At 31.5% G+C, this 18283-nt stretch overlaps 1 protein-coding gene and 1 non-coding gene across 2 annotated transcripts in view; one reads left to right on the forward strand and one right to left on the reverse strand.

Annotated features, from left to right (window-relative positions):
• Positions 1–18283, forward strand: part of LOC116766679 (centaurin-gamma-1A) — a 113311-nt gene that overhangs the window by 55090 nt on the left and 39938 nt on the right. The gene's annotated exons all lie outside the window — the stretch shown is intronic.
• Positions 8727–8798, reverse strand: Trnah-gug (transfer RNA histidin (anticodon GUG)). Its single transcript has one exon. It is a non-coding gene; the product is annotated as a tRNA-His (tRNA).

Here is an 18283-nt window from a genome sequence, read left to right on the forward strand (position 1 = left end):
CTAAATTGATACCGCAAAATATTTTATTAAGTATCGTCGAACGGTTTTATTATATTTGAACCAGGTTACAATAATTTTACACATTATTTGCTAAAAATAGTCTTAATATTAATTATGCTCTTAATAGAATTAAATTCATATAATTAGTACAATAATATTTGTGTCTATCAAAAGACAGTTCCCAATACATCATCAATATGGTTAAATTCCAAGTTTTACAAATTTAGAAAAATTGTTTGAACACAATTTTCGCTTCCAAAGAAAATCCAACAAAGGCAATTTATGTTCTGTTAGACATTATTGCTTCCATATTTTATCATACGCTAAATGTTCATAAGGTTCCTTGTAAACGAAAACATCTTTATAATGTTAGAGAGGTACAGGAATTCTTTGAAACAAGTAACAAGACATTTACCGACGTAACGTCTTTGAGGCTCAGAGTAAAATATTTAATGATGTTTTTATAAAAACATTCGCGGATTACGTTTGGAATTCCTTGTATATATTTTTTCTGCTTACGTTATGTTAAATTCAAATTTGTCAATGAATTCCGGTTTAGAGGCAAATTTCGTGGTTTGTATATGTACATAGCTTTCATTCACTACAAACCAATCAGATTAATAGCTGGAACATTTTCATCGTGAAATGGCTTATGAATATAATTTTATTGAAAGCCTGAATTAAATTTTAACTATATTTGCCTTTAATTTTGTTACAGCAAATCTATTAAAATGAAATGTCTATATATTTTAAAATTAATAACTCAATCAGTGTTTGATTCCAAATAAATTAATAATACGTTTATTCATTTTGTAGCTCAATTCCTGATCGTCAGTTCAGTGAAGTCATTCTACATAATTTTACTGCATCTTGAGGCAGAGTTTAAGGAAACTCGAGAGGGTAGGTCCACAGTCTGACACCCATCAAATTTACAATGTCGTGAGGATATATGACATAATCCTCTGAACGTGATTCGTAACCATGAAGTATGTCCGACAAAAGTATACTCTATTCTATCACAATAAAGTTCGTTTCAGCTGTATAATAATAGAAAAATGCCCAAACCCTTGAAGAACGGACCCCAACGTCTTCTTAAGCACGCTAATGAGAATACCTACTTGCATTTTCACATATTCTGGGTAATAGCGACATAAGATTTTCGAGACTCCACATTACTCTGCACTATTGACGCAAATTATATTACATCAATTTAAATTAATATGCTCACATCATTAGTTATTATGATTAATGTTTATGTATTAATAACATTATGTATTTAATGCTATTAATACATAATGACACAAAGTTTATAATGTATTTATTGTTAGGTAAACCTGTCCAGTTGTCCACCAACATTTAGTTTGTAAGCTATAGAAATATCACTCAGTTTATACTCTCCTAAGTAATAACTGTCGTACTTGAATCGTTTTAAAATCTTTTAGTCAAAGAAATGTGTTTTATGATATGTAAAAGATTCCTTATCTTACCCATTGTGATCACGTTGTACGTGTTTTACAAAAACACAAGTATAATCTGCGTTTCCAATCGCCTCAATATAGGTATTAAAAATATCCTAAACCATGATCTGCACACCAGAATCTATTTCACACAAACTTTAATAATAACTTAATGATCGTAATTTATGAACACTATTACGTTTATATATATATATGTATATAAATTAACAAATATATATAAAGTTCCAATTTTCTTACTACTATAGTTGGTAAACTGCAAGTCAGTTGCAAGAGTTAGCATCAATCAGTAATTGAACAATTTTAATTAACTGGATAGAATTAGGTCAAACTCCGAACAAATCTCTAATTAGTTTCACAATATCCTTCCGACAATTGTTATAAATTTTTCAATTTAGGTGAGCACCAAATTTCTATCCAACTTTATATGTCTATTTCATATCACCAGTGAAGTATTTTATTAATAAAACGAACAATAAATTTATTATTGACTATGTATAACTTTTAAAATGACTTATCGTTGTGACATAATGACAAGACTGTTACTTCGCAGATTGTTATTTAGACACCTTGTAGGAGAATAGCATAATGAGAAGATTTGAAAACTAAACTTCTATATGACTACGTGACGGAGCCAGATAAGTTGGAATGAAGGACGTCGAATTGAGCAATCACTCGAGTTTCAGAACGGCTTTCGACTAAACGTCTCTCTAAATCGATCGGTTGAACCACACGCTGCTAGTAATTCCAGCTTTAGACCCATTTGCAAATGGAAATTAGGTGACGGGAGTGAACTTTGTGTTTCTGTGTGACTTTATATTATGCATGTATGAGCAAATGGAGATTGGCGTTGGTGTTCCACAAGGATCTATTCCAGGTCCGATGAGTGTAATACGGTGTGAATATCGGCCAAGCTTCAACATACCGACGGACATTGGACTTAACCTTATAGCACTAAGACTTAAATACATTTTTTAAGTTGTACTTGAGGAGGGTCTTTGTTTGAAAATTATTTGATTTTTCATGTGAGAGAACTATTTATCAATTTATTTAAATGAAACTAATATTTTTCGGACGTACTACGCGAGCTTTATTTTTGTAAAATTGTGCTTTTTGGTGCTGAAAAGTAACCGAAACGTCGGGAATATGTAGTTTTTTACAAAAATAAAGCACGCGTAGTATACCCGAAAAATATTAGTTTCATTTAAATGAATAAAACTCGCAAAAGTCTTAGATCTCATTATTTGGCAATTTATTAAAATATTCCATTATAAAATCATTTATTTTCCTTGTTCAAATTTAATCCATGAAGACATCGGCCTATCATCTTTGTTGTCCCGGGAGATCTTCGATAAATTATCTGTTATAGTCTACAGTAACAAGTTACAAAAAGAATAGAAAAAAATATTTCGATTATTTTAAATGATACTATTAATATAATCATCAATGTACTTCACAATGTAGGCGAGAAAGTAACTCTCAAACAGTTAGCATTGTGAAAATTACCAACTTTCTTGTTTTCTTTACGTATACTGTATTTTTAAATTTGAGATTATCTATTGGGTATGTGAGTAAGAAATGTAGGAATCAGTTGAAAGCGTTTTAGAACAGCGATATATTCTCGTTTTGCACACAATTATTCTCCTTCCGAACGGCATGGCTTATGTTTCAATGGTCTTTTTAAGTGCCGGTGGCTGTAACTATATTGCATTGTGCGCCGTTCTGAACAGCTATTGTTACTAATGTTGAAATACGCTTGAATTTTATATAAACTCCCATTTACACGATTCCTTAATTTTTCACTTTAACTAATTGTAAACGGAGCGTTAGAGATAGAAAGGAATTGTTAAAAACTTTTAAGTATAAATGCTTTTTGTATCGATAGAAATGTAATGAATTGTAAATTTTTATGAAGTTTGATGGAAAAAATAACGTTTGGAACATTGCATTACCCTGCATTTCCACGGCACAGGAATGGTTGTCTAAATCCACCGCAAATTGGATTGGACCGAAACAGTGAGATTTTAGGCTTATTCTGGATACATTGCTTCTTTTACATAACATACTTGTGATAGTTATCGTTGCTTCTCGGAAAAGTACATCACATTTTTATTATAATTGAAAACGTCCGTGGTATGATAGCTTTCGTGTCACCTTTGTTTTATAGGTCTTTGAAATAGATACAATACTTCAGTTAAATTATATTCTTTATAAATAAGAATATTTATACTATTTGTTCCATTTAGTAATTCGTTATTTTTGTATTGTATATAAAGAAATAATTCGTAATAGATTTTTTTTGAAAATATGTTTGTCACGAGGTATACGTCCTTTTAATTTCTAAATCTTCATTTACTAGTTTGACTTACTTTATCGTTATTAACGTATAATGTACAGATTTTTATTTAATCCATCCAAAGTAATATTAACTGTATAAATAATACATTTAAATAACCTGGCGAGTGAATTCAGTTTCTGGGGCGTCTCATCGCTAACAAGGTTAGTCCATTTCTATTTCAGCAAATAATAGAAATGGGACGTCTATCTAACGACTAACTGCCTCTATCAATGAAAGCTAATTGTTTTCTTTCGCAACTATTCCTATTATTGAAATAAAATCCAAAAAAAATATAAATTTAAATTTAATTCCCTTTAACATTTAATGTTATACATGAATATTAATATTATTTACGATAAGTCAAATTACGTTTGATAAATCAGGTTGTTATTCGAGCTTAAACAATAAGCTTGTGGTTGAAAGCCACGTAAGTCTTGGAGATTTAAGTTAATTTTGCTTTGAAGTATTCATTACAAGGTTTAATTATTAACGGTTATATATATATCTACCTTAAATTTATTTATATACAATAGTACCTATATATAAGGAAATATAATAGTTACGATTAGTAAACTGAATAATAATATTCTTTATACTAAATATAAAAGTAATTTGTTTCACTTTATGACTGATTTAAACGCGTGTCTAACGTTTAGATCTCGTTGGGTTATGCTTTATGTTAAATTATTTCGTATTTATATAAGTTGAATTAAAATGTTAACTAAACCGTAGTTTCAGTTACAGGTGTATGACGTGATCAAACATTGGTACGTCTGATGTTATTTGTTCATAATATATAATAAACGTATCCTGTTGTTTGTTTCTCTCGGAGCCCGCGGCTGCTGTGTTAATAAGTAAATTGTTTTATGCATTTCATTATTTTAAAATGTATTGTCGAGTTACATTTGTTTTATTATATAGGAAATTTTAATTTTCATACATTGATATGTTCCTCTGCGGTTTAATCTATTATGCGTATATTGCTAATGATTTTTTGTAAACCGTTATCCGACAGCTTTTAATGAATTCAGAAAAGTTAGATTTACACGTACTGCACTTAAATAGTAGAGCTTTAAATAATAAAATGTAGAATGCTTTAAAGCGATGGAAATGTCTTTAAAAGATTGTGAGAACAGAATGATCTGAGTCACGGCAGCTGTATTACAAATAGATATATTAACTTTCATTTCATGTCTCTGTACTATTACACGTAAGTGTCGAGTTAATACAAATACTTTGATTATTCCAGAATATTAAATGTTGTGTACATACGTAATGCTATATATATGTACATTTACAAAAACACACGCACTTACACCTACACACTATTTTGGTTATCAAAGAAATAAAAATATTTTAAAGGTATAATTAAAAAAACATATGATTATATTTTAAAATACGAATATAATTTTTATATTAGCAGTCGACAGCGCCATTACCTGTCTGTGTCAAAATCCAATGGGTAAAGTATGTTCGTGAAAAATTTCGTTCAAATCCATCTTGCAGTTTATACGTGAAAGAGTAACACACGTACACACATACATCCATGATCTCTTTTATAAATCAGTGATATTAATATTAACATTTACAATACAAAGCCTACGTTCTCTGTCGTCTTCTCTGATAGGTCTCGACGGCCCGTCAGTCGTCTGTCGAACCTTCAGACGTCGCGGAGGCCGGAGCGTTCCACGAACTTTGTATTTTGAATGTTAAGAAATTCGTCTGAGACAAAGGAAGCGTGACTCTGCGTAGTTTCCCAATTCAATTTTATAGTTGATCGACGCTCTATCGAAATACGTTTAGATTTGTTGGAAACAAATTTACAGTGAACACGATTGCTTGCACGCGTCGGTTGGCATTCGTTTGGAAATAAAAAAAGGAGCAACAACTTAGATAAAGCGCGATGATCGAAAATATTAGACATTATATGTATTGTCCAAATATATGTTTGAATGTTACGATATAGTATATAGTATAGTGCGTAGAAAAGTCTTAAACGGTTTTATGGAGTAATAGGATTACAATAAATATATATATACACTTCATAAAGATGTTCACACTATTTGATATATGTTTTGATGGAATCAAACATAAAGACCAAATTAATCATTAAGCCTCTATTAGACGTCTCATACAGACGTAACCTCCTATATTTAATATATTTTTTACAAACGGAAGGTTAACTAATAGTATTATGTTGAAACAGACAACAAATTGTTATCGAAGTATCTGTAATCCCCATTGAGCAGTTAGTTATGGCTGAATTAGGTTAAATGGGGCTTAGAATTTAGTATAAAGACCTTAACATAGTAATAGGATACAAGTTACTATCTAGAGAGATGTATTTATAATATTTGCATATATTTATTAGTTTGAAATCAAACAATTATAGTCAATTGCCAAATTTTTTTGTCAATCTGTCAAACGATCCATTCATCTTTATAAATTTTAATATATGAGACGAAACCTTATCATTCAATGTATACACCGTGCGGGTGCCGGGCCCATCACGTTGCAGGGAGAGGAGCTTCAGCAGTGCCTTGGACTTGCGACCAAGCTGTAGGTTTAAGGCGCCCCTATCTAACGCGCATTAAACGTTCACCTCCACTGTCCAAACTCCTCTCCCTACCTAACCAAATTTGAAACGAACCTACTAGGGCTGCCTTCGAAGTACATTCCAAGAATGAATTGATATTAGTTCTGGACAGGCCCAAGTCTTTTAGTAGGTTGTAGAGAGATTTAGCCGTTATACCTCTCGCTCCCACTTCTACCGCTTACGAATCCACGACGAACCTATTTCGAGTGAGTTAATAGTTAAGTTAATGGTTTTATTATTAACAAGTTATCGATAAACAGAACTGTTATATATTTTCTCTCGAAAATTTGTAAAAGTATATAAGTTTACTATTTGAATTTTACATTAAAACCAACGTTGTGAGCTTTTTCAAACGTAAACGTGAAATATTAACGTTCGTGTAATTCTCGTAAAGAGGATACAAAGTTCTAGAGGTTTGTATTTACAAGCAGGTTATTTGATAATTTGAATTTTCTTAAGATATTTTTTTATTTATCCGGGTATATTTTTGTATGGGTCAATCCCAATGTTTGCTAGAGGCTCCCGGTGTGGGGGATCGTGGCGCCAACATGAGGATGGTGCTAATATTTTGCGAAGCTGTTTTATTTTACATACGAGCCGAGTTTAAAGTGTCTTTGTTTGTCATCCCTGGGGACACATTCAGCCAACTATGACTCATTTATCAGGGGCTCGGTTCTAAACTGAAAATGTTTTATTTGCATCGCCTTTTTCGATTCCATCAACTAGATATATAATTAAAACGTAGATAGTTTGAAGTCTCAAACATTATTTAATTCCGTTCCTCGACATCCTGTTTTTAAGTCAGCGTTGAGATGATATCATTAAACCGTGAAAGACTCTCTGATTAAAGAAATGCGGCTTGTAAAAAGTTGTAAATAAAAATATTCTTGATGATCGATGTGTGTGTTGTTTTGTCACGACTTTTCTTTTTCTATAAGCTGACCGTCGTCCAAGCGCTGGTCGGACCAATAGCTGTCGGGACGGGTTCTGGAGCAATTACATGACGCTGCATAACTTGGTTCACACCAGCTCGCCATCCGAAAGAAATTGTCAATGACATGTCGAAGGGTCTAAGATTTATTTAACATTTAGGCATAGAAAAATGTTAGGATATCGTTCTTTTAGCTTCGTGCAGCTCTTTTAAGGTATCATTCCAAAAAAAATATATAATACATTTAAAAAAAACTAAGAATATCGTATAATTATATGCCATTAGTTTTTTCAATTTTAAATCATCAGTATGAAAGTATATTAGTATGTTGTTTTTTAATTAATGCTATTATATGGCTTCATTCTCACTGGCATCGTGGAATATTTTGTCAGTGTCAACGTTTTAATTTATTGGACGAATTATAATCTTGAGTACTGTATGGAGATAGTATGTTGAAATTAATAGTATGTGTCTTATAATTTGTTTATTTTTTACGTCAAGTGTCATTGTTTGACCCCTTATATGACATTATAAAGAAAGATCAGAACAAGTAAACATTACGTTACGAGTCGATACAATTGATTTTACTATGGAAATAGCACTCGATACTATAGAAGCTTCTAGAAATAAATACTTTTATTGTAAATGTTCGCGTCAGTTCTATCACACATTATAACATAAATATAAAGTTTAAGAATAAATAAATGTGCAATAACTTGGTAATGAGTTCCCTGCCTGATAGCTATATTTTATTGGTTATAATAAACTTCACACATTTCTCCTAGTACTTAATAAACAAGACTTCCACGTTCATAAATTGCAATAAATGATAGTACTGTAATCAGTTTTTATTAATTTTCGTTTTATTTCATCTGACCTATGCGTTCGTGATTGTTTTATTTACTTATTTATAAGTAAAAGTTTTGTTTGTAAATTATTCCAGCAGTTACTTTTTGAAAGGTGTTGGTGGCGTCATCTATCGCTAGATTTATTCTTATTACGATGCCATCTATTGGTAATTTCGAAATTATCAGCGCCATCTAGTGGTCAGTAGTAGTAAATTGATGTTTGACATTTTGGCTAGATGGCGCCTTACTCATTTGATTATAATTAAAATAACGTTTTGCTATTAACTTTATTGATCTAATAATGAAGCCTTATTAGAATAGAAAATTAATTTTAAATTCCTCGAGTAAAGCTAAATAACTAGTAAACATTTCTGTGTATAATTTTTTAATGTAACAAATTTTTCTAAATAAAAACTGCAACATAAAAGATTAATCTATTAAAATCTAACAGAACATCAATAATAAACTTATCAAAAAAAAATTGTAAGAATTATATAATAATCAAAAAATATGCTCCGCCATGACAGTGCTTATACACTGCCGTGACCAGGATTCGAACCTGGGTTACTACGGCCACAACGTAGGGTCCTAACCACTAGACGATCACGGCTATCGGAGCTACAATACGGCGCGTGAAATAACGGTACCGATAATGCATTAAATATTAGTTACAAAATAGAAAATATAGCAATATTTATATGAATTTAAGCAAATAATACCAAAATATAAATGTCAAATATTATAAACAGATATACATATTTCTTTTTTATTTAATAATGACTCGAATTACCTGACCTGCTTTATAAAATGTTTTTGAAAATGTTATTAGATTTACAGCCAACATGCTCATTGTGTGAATCCAATAAGATTTATTCGATAACACTTCTAAGAACGCAATCAAATGCTTGGTAACACGCCTCTCAATTCAGAGTACAATGTACGTGTTACCGCGACCCTCGCGAACCGTCCGTCGTCCGAGGATTACATGTACCGGTTCTAGGAGCTCCGAGAAAAATGGTGGCACTGACATTGACATTGACACATCGTGCAGATAATATTATAGAGATTATATTTCTAAGTAGAATTAACGTAATAACAATTGGAATTATAATCTAATAAGTAGTTTTAGATGCTGTAAGTAATATGCTATCGTTTTGAATTTTGTTATGGTACTGAACAAGTTTATTAAGAAAATATAGTTTTAATGTTTCAGTAAAATGTGTTCATGTAGATACTGGTTAAATAAATGTCACATACACAGTTCTGTGAGACAGGTCGTTACATCTGTAGCGTGTAACCCCATGTAGTTTATTTCACGCTCTAATCAAATTTCTCATTGAGGTTCTTCAAATGTTCCGTCACGACACAGCCCCTTGTGCTCTTTGTATCATAACATGCGTGCCATCGTCTCATTGTACCTCGCTATTCAAATTAATGTTTGTCTTGTTGTTGGCAGACAACATTTTTATAAATTTAATAATGTAACATCATTCTGGATGGTATTTATCTCGTCCAGAGTGAGTAAATACTTGAAGGGAATATCATTCGACCATTTATTTGTTTCTTATTCACATGTGATGTATTTTTTTATGTAATCGGAAGTCCACGTGAGTATGTGAGTTTGTTTCGTCTTTACTATAAAGGTTAAGGTTTCATTGATTCTATATGTAATAATACAATGGACTTGATCTGACCTTGTCCTTCACGGAAGCTCCCTCTCACAATGGTTACCGCTGTGCAAAAGTCTTTTATGCGTCAAATACGAACGCCTGAAGCTAAATTCAAAAACCTACAGCTATTCGTAATCCCCTTTGTGTGTTACGTAAACAATATATTCTCAAAGCTCTGTATTGTTGATTCATAATTTGTAGAGCCATCTCAGTCGCTGCCGGCTGAATGTAACTCATGTCTACTATAACATATCAAACTAGTCTACAAATCTTAGACTTGAAGTATCGGTTGAATTTGTTGAAGTAATCGTTTAATGAAAACTTCTCGTCTCATTGTGTTAGGACAAGTTAACGCGAACTAAAAAGCATGATCTTCATTGAAGCCAAGCTCCTTGTTGTGACATTTTTTGTCTTTAAAAAATCAGTCTCAAAAAATATACGACCGTACATCGTACAATACAAGAATGGAACTTAACGAATTCGTTCCTTAGTTTTTATTTGTAATTTTCTCGCCATTACTGATTGTAGTAATAAAAGAGTTATCTCTCGCTGGTAGAGATATCATTGTTTGTACTTATACAACTAAAGTCTCATCTCGTTTTAACCTAAAATTTACTTTCTCACATATGTACGCTGCCATAAAAAATTGTAGATATTTTTAAAATATTAATCACTGAACGTAATTTATTATATTTAAACTGTTTGAAAATGTTTTCTATTGTATATAAAATATTTATACGCGAAAGGGATTACATACCTATTTGGCTTTCCTCGTTGACTGAATGATTCCGCGGTTACTACATCCCTTAATCTGTTATAAAAAAAATAATCTATTTCTTACACAATAGATATTTATTTGTCCGATGAGCATTCATCATTTTTTTATATCTCTATGAGCTTTTTATTCCGCGAACAGTTTTATGTGAGATGACAATATTATTTTATGTTTCTACTTACCTTACATGCAACATTTCTATAAACAAAGGGTGTGAAGGTTGAGGAATAATGTCCTTATATGTCCTAAAGGTTTTACCTTAACTTTGAAGAATCTCGAGGGTCTAAGACTTTCGCGAGTTTTATACATTTAAATGAAACTAATATATTTCGGTTACGTTTCAGCAACCGCGATCACGGTTTATGTAGTTTTAACGGGATTATGTAGTTTTAAAATAATAAAAATTCGCGTAGTATATCCGAAATATATTAGTTTCATATAAATGAATCTCGAGGCTCATCGATCGGCCTTCACTCGATCGTGATTCGAGCGGTTCCTATCAGATATCTTTCTGAATTATCAGATACATAATGCTTTATACAATTTATTACCTTCACTAACTGCCGAGGCGAGTCTATAGATCCCAGTGCTAGTGACGTCCCCGTTTCGTGATTCTCTTTACGTGTTTCTCTTACGGACAATAGAAAAAATATATTATATATAATCCATTGTAAAGTGACGGCTACATATTTATATCATATTAGAAGTGCATTTGCAAGTCGGACGTGCGTCAAGATCACAATGAGAATTGTTATCATGACATCTTGAAAGGGTTGCAGCCCTGTGATGCGTTTATTAAAACATTTATCTAATGCATTTGTGCCTTAACTGTATTGTATTAATTGCTTGTATGAGATTAGCGCATCTGATTATATTTAATCTTATTAATAGTTGTACATTGATATTATTTTTCTATAATTTTAAATATCTAGAGGGTTATGATAGACACTAATCACAACTGAACTAGTTGACTCATTTATATATTTTTAGAATAATTTAAATGAAACTAATATTTTTCGGATTATACACGCGTAGCACCTATTATCGGAAACATTTAAATGAAAATATTCATTTAAATGAATACTCGCGAAAGTCTTAGATCTCATTATTTTTAGAATCATTTTCATTCGTGTCAGACAATGTTTCGTAAACATAATGTTCGTTCTTGTTTTATGATGTATATTTTTCAGTTTAATGCTTCCTCGTTAGCAGAAGTCATCCGGAATTCACATTAAGCGATTGTTCGGTAAGAATTAAACAACATTCTAGCAAAATAAAAAACTTCCCAAATATCACAAAAAAGCGAAAAGAAGTAACTTCTCACATAAATTTTGAAAGCACGTTTCTTGTGCAGTTAACAAGGTGGTCATTGTTGGTTACTTTTAAACCGGTTCCAACGCGGAAGATACACGACTCTCACAATTCCAGTTTTCTTAAAAACGTAACAAATGTTTTCAAACATCTGTCAGAGCTGTTATCACTATTACGACGCGATGTATCTCCGCGTCACAGACCCTGCGGAATGATAACTGTCCGTTGCCATGCCTCGGCGGTGTTTGTTTTAGTAATTAACTTATATATTTAATATCATAGATATATACTTTAATGTATATCGATCTCATCCTTTGAGACGTTTTCACTTTTTTGTTATCATCATTTGAATTGCAATTTTTGTGTTGGTCTAAAGATGTACATATATGTACATCTTTAGACTAACAACCGGCTAGCCTCTAATTGTTTACATTCAAATGCAATACAATTAAAATTTGAAACTCTGTATCTTACGAGTAATGATAATATTTAACTTATAGTTATTTCGCCGCACAATTTCCTTGTAATAATTTTCATAATTTCAATCCCATTGTCTCTTTAAGGTTTCAAATCAATCTATATACGCACGTTACACGTAACTCTCGTTGTTTTTTTCTGTTTTGTACGCACGTCTGTTCCAGTTTTCTCAAACGACGCGACCATTGTTAACATGTCAAAATTATATTCTTGATACAGTCTATCCCGAGGGTTGTTTTGTTACTGTTGCCGAAAGTGAGATGTTGGCTGACGAAATAAGAATACGTTAATATTAAATATTATTTTTATATAAAAAAATCTATACATAATTTTGTTTTACATTCACTATAAAATCCAGTATAAAATTGTAACTAAATTATGTTTCACATATTTAAATAAGATTCGTTAGTATGTAGAAGATATGTACAGACATTAAAAGCTAAAAAATGATGTCAAATAAAATTAACTTTATTTAGAGTGAGTTATATAAGTTGATAAGCGATTATGACTAAATAAAAACTATATAGCATGTTTACGGCATTGTACTTGATATTTCTTTAAACCGTCAACGAGACGTAATTTTAAATATCTGTATGACTATGTTTAAGGAGTCTTATTACGACAGTGTATATTTATTTAATTATTTTTATAAACAAAACCGAAAGTATAAGTTTATTAAACCGTAAATTTTAAATTGTTTCCAACATTCTCAAGACTATCTCTACGAGGGTCTCGGAGTTGTAATATATCGTGAATAATTTTAAATAATTTTTAACTTCATTGTGACGGAAAAACACATTCACTTTGTGAAAGTGAACTCGTTTATAACAATTTCCTTGTTATTGTAAAGTTTTTATAATCTGTGTTATTGACATTGCTTTTTTTGTAAATAGACATAGACTTTGTAGATTTAAGACGCGTCTTCTCTTAATTCGATGAGAGTTTTATCTAATTTCGTTCGAAAGGGAGAAAACGTTTTGAATTTCCGTATCTTAATTAAAGACTTTGCCCTTGTTAGAAACTAATTATAGAGTCATTGTTATAGAACTTGTCTTTTTCAGAAAAAACATAATAACAACGTATAAAAAATATACATTAATTCCACTAAGTATTTTGAAGACTGGACAAAAGATTGTTTGACCTGCAATTAAATCATACTTGAAAGATTGAGATGATTACAGTTACAGCTAGGTGTTAGTAACTAGCTTTGGGTTCGGTTTTACGGCACGCGTGAATTAAATTTCGCTTTCAAAGTATGAGGTAATTAACATTTTCCTGTGTACCAAATAACAATAAAATTCGTTCAACAGTTTAGCCGTGAAAGAAGAATAATAGAATGATAGATAAGGAACAGAATCACGTTAAGTAAGTTTGGCATGCTCATGTGAAATGGGACATAGTGTATGCACTGGGAAAATGTGAACGTGGCTCATCGATCGATTGGCAAGAGTCTTAAATATTAAGAGCTGTGTTCGCTGAAACTTCTATTCAAGTATACATATATACATCAGTGTAACCCATCAGGGCTATGGAGTATAATTTGTTTATTTATTTTTTTTAATAAGACATGTATAATGTGAACACAACTACATCTAAGATGACGCCCTTTCAAAATTGGGTGTCACCCTTTGCAATTTTGTCCAATGGCAGTTTAAATCGCAACCTTATCCGCGACCCATGGTTCCCTTCAAGAAACCCATAAAAAATTGAACATCCGAGGGTCGCTTGCCCTTTAATAATTCCTACTGAATTTCTGATTACGTTCCCAAACCCAGTAGAATTGGTTGTGGCATTTTTATTTTTTGCTTTTTGCGGATTTGGGTCGTGTTATTTTGTTGAAATTGCATTTAAATAACAAATACTCTTCGACGTCCCAAATACTATAAGAGATAATAATCTCGTAAAAAATTTACCCTGTTTGGATATTTTATTTATAAATACTGAAATGAAAATATTAACTTCATATCATTCAATGATTTTAGAATTACTGATACGAAGAAATTTAACTTCCTGGAAAACTGTTTTAAATTTATAACATTTTGAATTCGGTAATAAGACTTGTATCATTTTCGTAATTTAAACTTCCCATACATTTCTATTCACAAGTCTAACAAATTGCTCGCCTTGTTTGATCCTGTTCGTTACATTATAAAGGGAGCCGTCAATTTCAGTTAACAAACTTGTGACGGTGAATATCTTGAGGCCTGTCATATTGTTGTACTTACCTCGCGTAACGTTTGGATTATCATACATTATTGCTAATAGATACGATCGTCTGCCCATTTTCTTAAATTATCACGCTCTGACACTTCCAATGCATTGTTCTTTTCTATTCTTTCATCTTAAGAACCGTTTTGAAACGGATTTGCATAGTATTAATGTAACTTTGTTTGCTCTAACTATTAGCTTCGAATATTTTTAAAGGACCTTTTAATTGGACCCCCCCTAGATGTTGTATAAGTTTTTGTCGAAGTTAAACTTGTGGTGTTCGGGTCTCCCATAGTAAATTGGTTAAGACGTTGTTGTTAAAAAAAATATATTCTGATAGTAATATTTTGTCGAATCTCTCTGTTGCGTGCGAATGCTACAAATATCTTTTCGTATTATGGCAGTACTTCGTGTTAACTTTTCAGTAACTTTTAAATATATTAAATATTAACATACAGCAGGTATGAAAGTGTAAATAGTAAAATGTAATTGACAGAAAACGGTTTTTTAAAACCATTATGGCAAGCCTGATGAAACTAAACTATGGCAATGATATGATTTTTGTTATATTTTGATATTTCCTATAACAATGATGCATTCATACGGCAAGCAATACGTCACTCTGAGTATCATTAATCAATATTTCGCGTTTCATAGTAAATAGTAAATAGAGTGACGTAAATGGAGTAAAAATATCTAATGGAGTGTAAAGTGACTACAGACTCGGCGACGGAACATCATTAGTTTAGCTTTCACAATTTTTGGTTATCTTAAGTTTTTGTAAGGATTTTTCTAAAGGATCTTGCTAGGAACAGAAACATTTATTATACACGCTCGGTGGATTCCCGAAGGAGTCATCAAAAAAGTTTATTTGCACGACAATTACAGCGTTTTTTTATTCAACTGATCTTAAACGTTTTCTTGCTATATGTTGCTGTGTACTCCACATGTGACTTTAGAGTAATCTGATATTTACTTTACACATACAATTTTCCCTCTGCTGATCAAAGTCTACACTACTTGAATTACTGTTTCATCTCGTGTCGCACTCCGTCTCTCCCCATCAGAACCAGCCACGTGGTATTTCACACACCGATTATTTTTCCAGGGTCCATCGATTTTTTTCTCCCCTCGTGTGTGTAAATTAAACATATAGTTTGAATCGGCTTCGTTATGTTTTTTTTTTTGTAGTCTTGAGTTGATTTTTTTCTTCATTAGAAATTTAATTACGTCTTTTATGATACTAATCGAAGTATATGTTAGAAGTCATGCTATTTCGACTAAACATGTTTTTATTTTAATTTTTTTTATTTATTAGAATATGGGCAGTACTAAAATTAAGGTAATATTTTGTCGTATAATGTCAATTACAATTAATTATGGAAAAGACTCTTTATTTTTATACGATAAATATTCGTTTAATATATAATAAAATAATCCTGAGATCCATCATATCAGATGACATCAAATTTCCAACTAACGAGGCAAGTCCAATATCGAAATTGAATTGTGATTTTTCTCCCTAGACTTATTCCTAGGGCGTCACGTGCGGAGGGCAATCTATTTTCTTAACTATCTGGGGTCTGTAGTCAGGGTGCATGTAATGATTCCATTAAAATTCTATACATACAGCTTACACAGCCAACTTGGATATTATATCAATTTCTAATTAATATAATGTGATTCTGTTAAAAAAAAAAAAACAATAATTTAACTTTAAAGTGTAGGCCATTAGCATTGAAAAGTAAATAAAATGAATGTAATAAAACCGTTCATATCGATCGATTATAATTTTACATTGAGTTAACTTTTTGTTTGGTCACCGAATAGCGTACATATTTTCACAGTCCAATGCGCCGTATGTCGCACGAACACTGGGTGACTGTTTTATCAAATGAAATAGTCCTTACACATAAATACTATAAGGAATACATTTTAATAGTATAATTTTTTTTTATTTTATTTTGTAGCCAGATGTAGAATTCCGTTTCGGACAAGTAATTCGCTTTGTAACCCCCTTTTCTAGATCTGGAATAATTTTCAGTGTCATTAAATATCGCCCGAGTTCTTTTTGTAAATGCTCTGTTTTTATATTTTGTTTCAAAACTTTTGTTTTAAATAATTACAGACATCTATATTTAAAAAAAATATCAAAGATTATTTCTGGGTTCTCAAAATAAATAAATGTAACTTTTAGATATAACCGAATTTAAGTGATATAAAGCAAATGAATTGTGTTATTTTTATAATGAATGCAGTCGAAAGCTTTTAGCGACTCATACAGTATAATAGCCTCGCTAAAACAATACAACATCATGAAGACAACTTCGTTTCTAGAGCTTAATTTCTCTCTTCACTGGCTCGTTACTAATCATTCAAATGGTACTTCGCTGTCTGACAAAAGTACGGATTTGAGAAAGTTCCTGTCGTAATTGCTTCGCTGATGGAGAGTTTTCATACTGAACCTTCTAGGCTGCAACCTCAGTTCAACCAGTCAACATATTGTGGGACTAAAGTTCAGTGGAACCCAACTAAGTGTAACATGGGTAACGTGTCTCAATAATTATATAAACATTACAGCCTTAATATACTCGTATTATAATTGTTCGTCTGTGATAATAATCATGAATAATCTAAATCATGTCAGTTACTGTTGTTTTGTGAGGCTTGAAGGAAATTAAAAAACATTCAAATGTCTATAGTATAGTATATATAATAGTTTAATTTAACTATTCCATGATTACGAATAAGATGTTCTGATATATTATATTTTTTTGGTTAATCGTGTGGCTATATATTTCCTATCGAAAATAAGCCTTACTCTAAACGTGAGAAGTAAGACCCCATCAACGTTAATAGAATTACAGATCAATAATCGATATAACGCCCGAGCGATTTCTACTACTCATAAATTAAATACAACAGTGTGAAGCGTTCGCTCGTGACTAATACAGCGAAGATGGGTGAAAGATCCTAAATCGGTTTTGGGTCATAAAGAAATCGGGCCCAACAATTGTGTCAAGACTTACGACTGAGTATTTATGGCTGCCGTATTCTGAGCGATAGCCACAATTGCGACTCGTGAGTTTTTTTTTTGCACAGAAAGTATTTTGAATAGCCTAGTTATTTATGACGACGTCTAAAATAACTTATAAAAATTGGGCTTAATTTATTAACGATAAAGGAATTAGTCCAAATTACACACCTACGAACGGAAATATTTTAAAATAATGTCTTGTTTTTTTGGCACATGGAAACAATTACGTATCAAAAATATCTCGCTATTAATTCACTTCACACTATTCCTATTTGCGTTACATCCAAAATAAATTGCGTGAGTGTTGAACTGTTAAATCGCGAGGCCGAAATAGGTCACAGTCTTTAAGCCAAGGTGATTATATATAAACTTTAGTCATTATCACAACGACAACGGCCATTCATAATATCTGAGAAATATGTAATAAATATTAAAAAAAAAATCAATAAAAATATTATGTCTATATTAACATATGTCACACTTTTCACAGGATGTTAAGTGACGTGAAAAAAAGTTGAAATCGTAATACCGGTACTGATATTACAGAAAATGTTTACGATAAAATACGGCTAAGTTTTAAATTAAATTATCGTTTGAAATTTAAATAAACATTACTT

The sequence above is a fragment of the Danaus plexippus genome, chromosome 10, assembly GCF_018135715.1.
Source record: "Danaus plexippus chromosome 10, MEX_DaPlex, whole genome shotgun sequence".
NCBI classification, from domain to species: Eukaryota; Metazoa; Arthropoda; class Insecta; order Lepidoptera; family Nymphalidae; genus Danaus; species Danaus plexippus.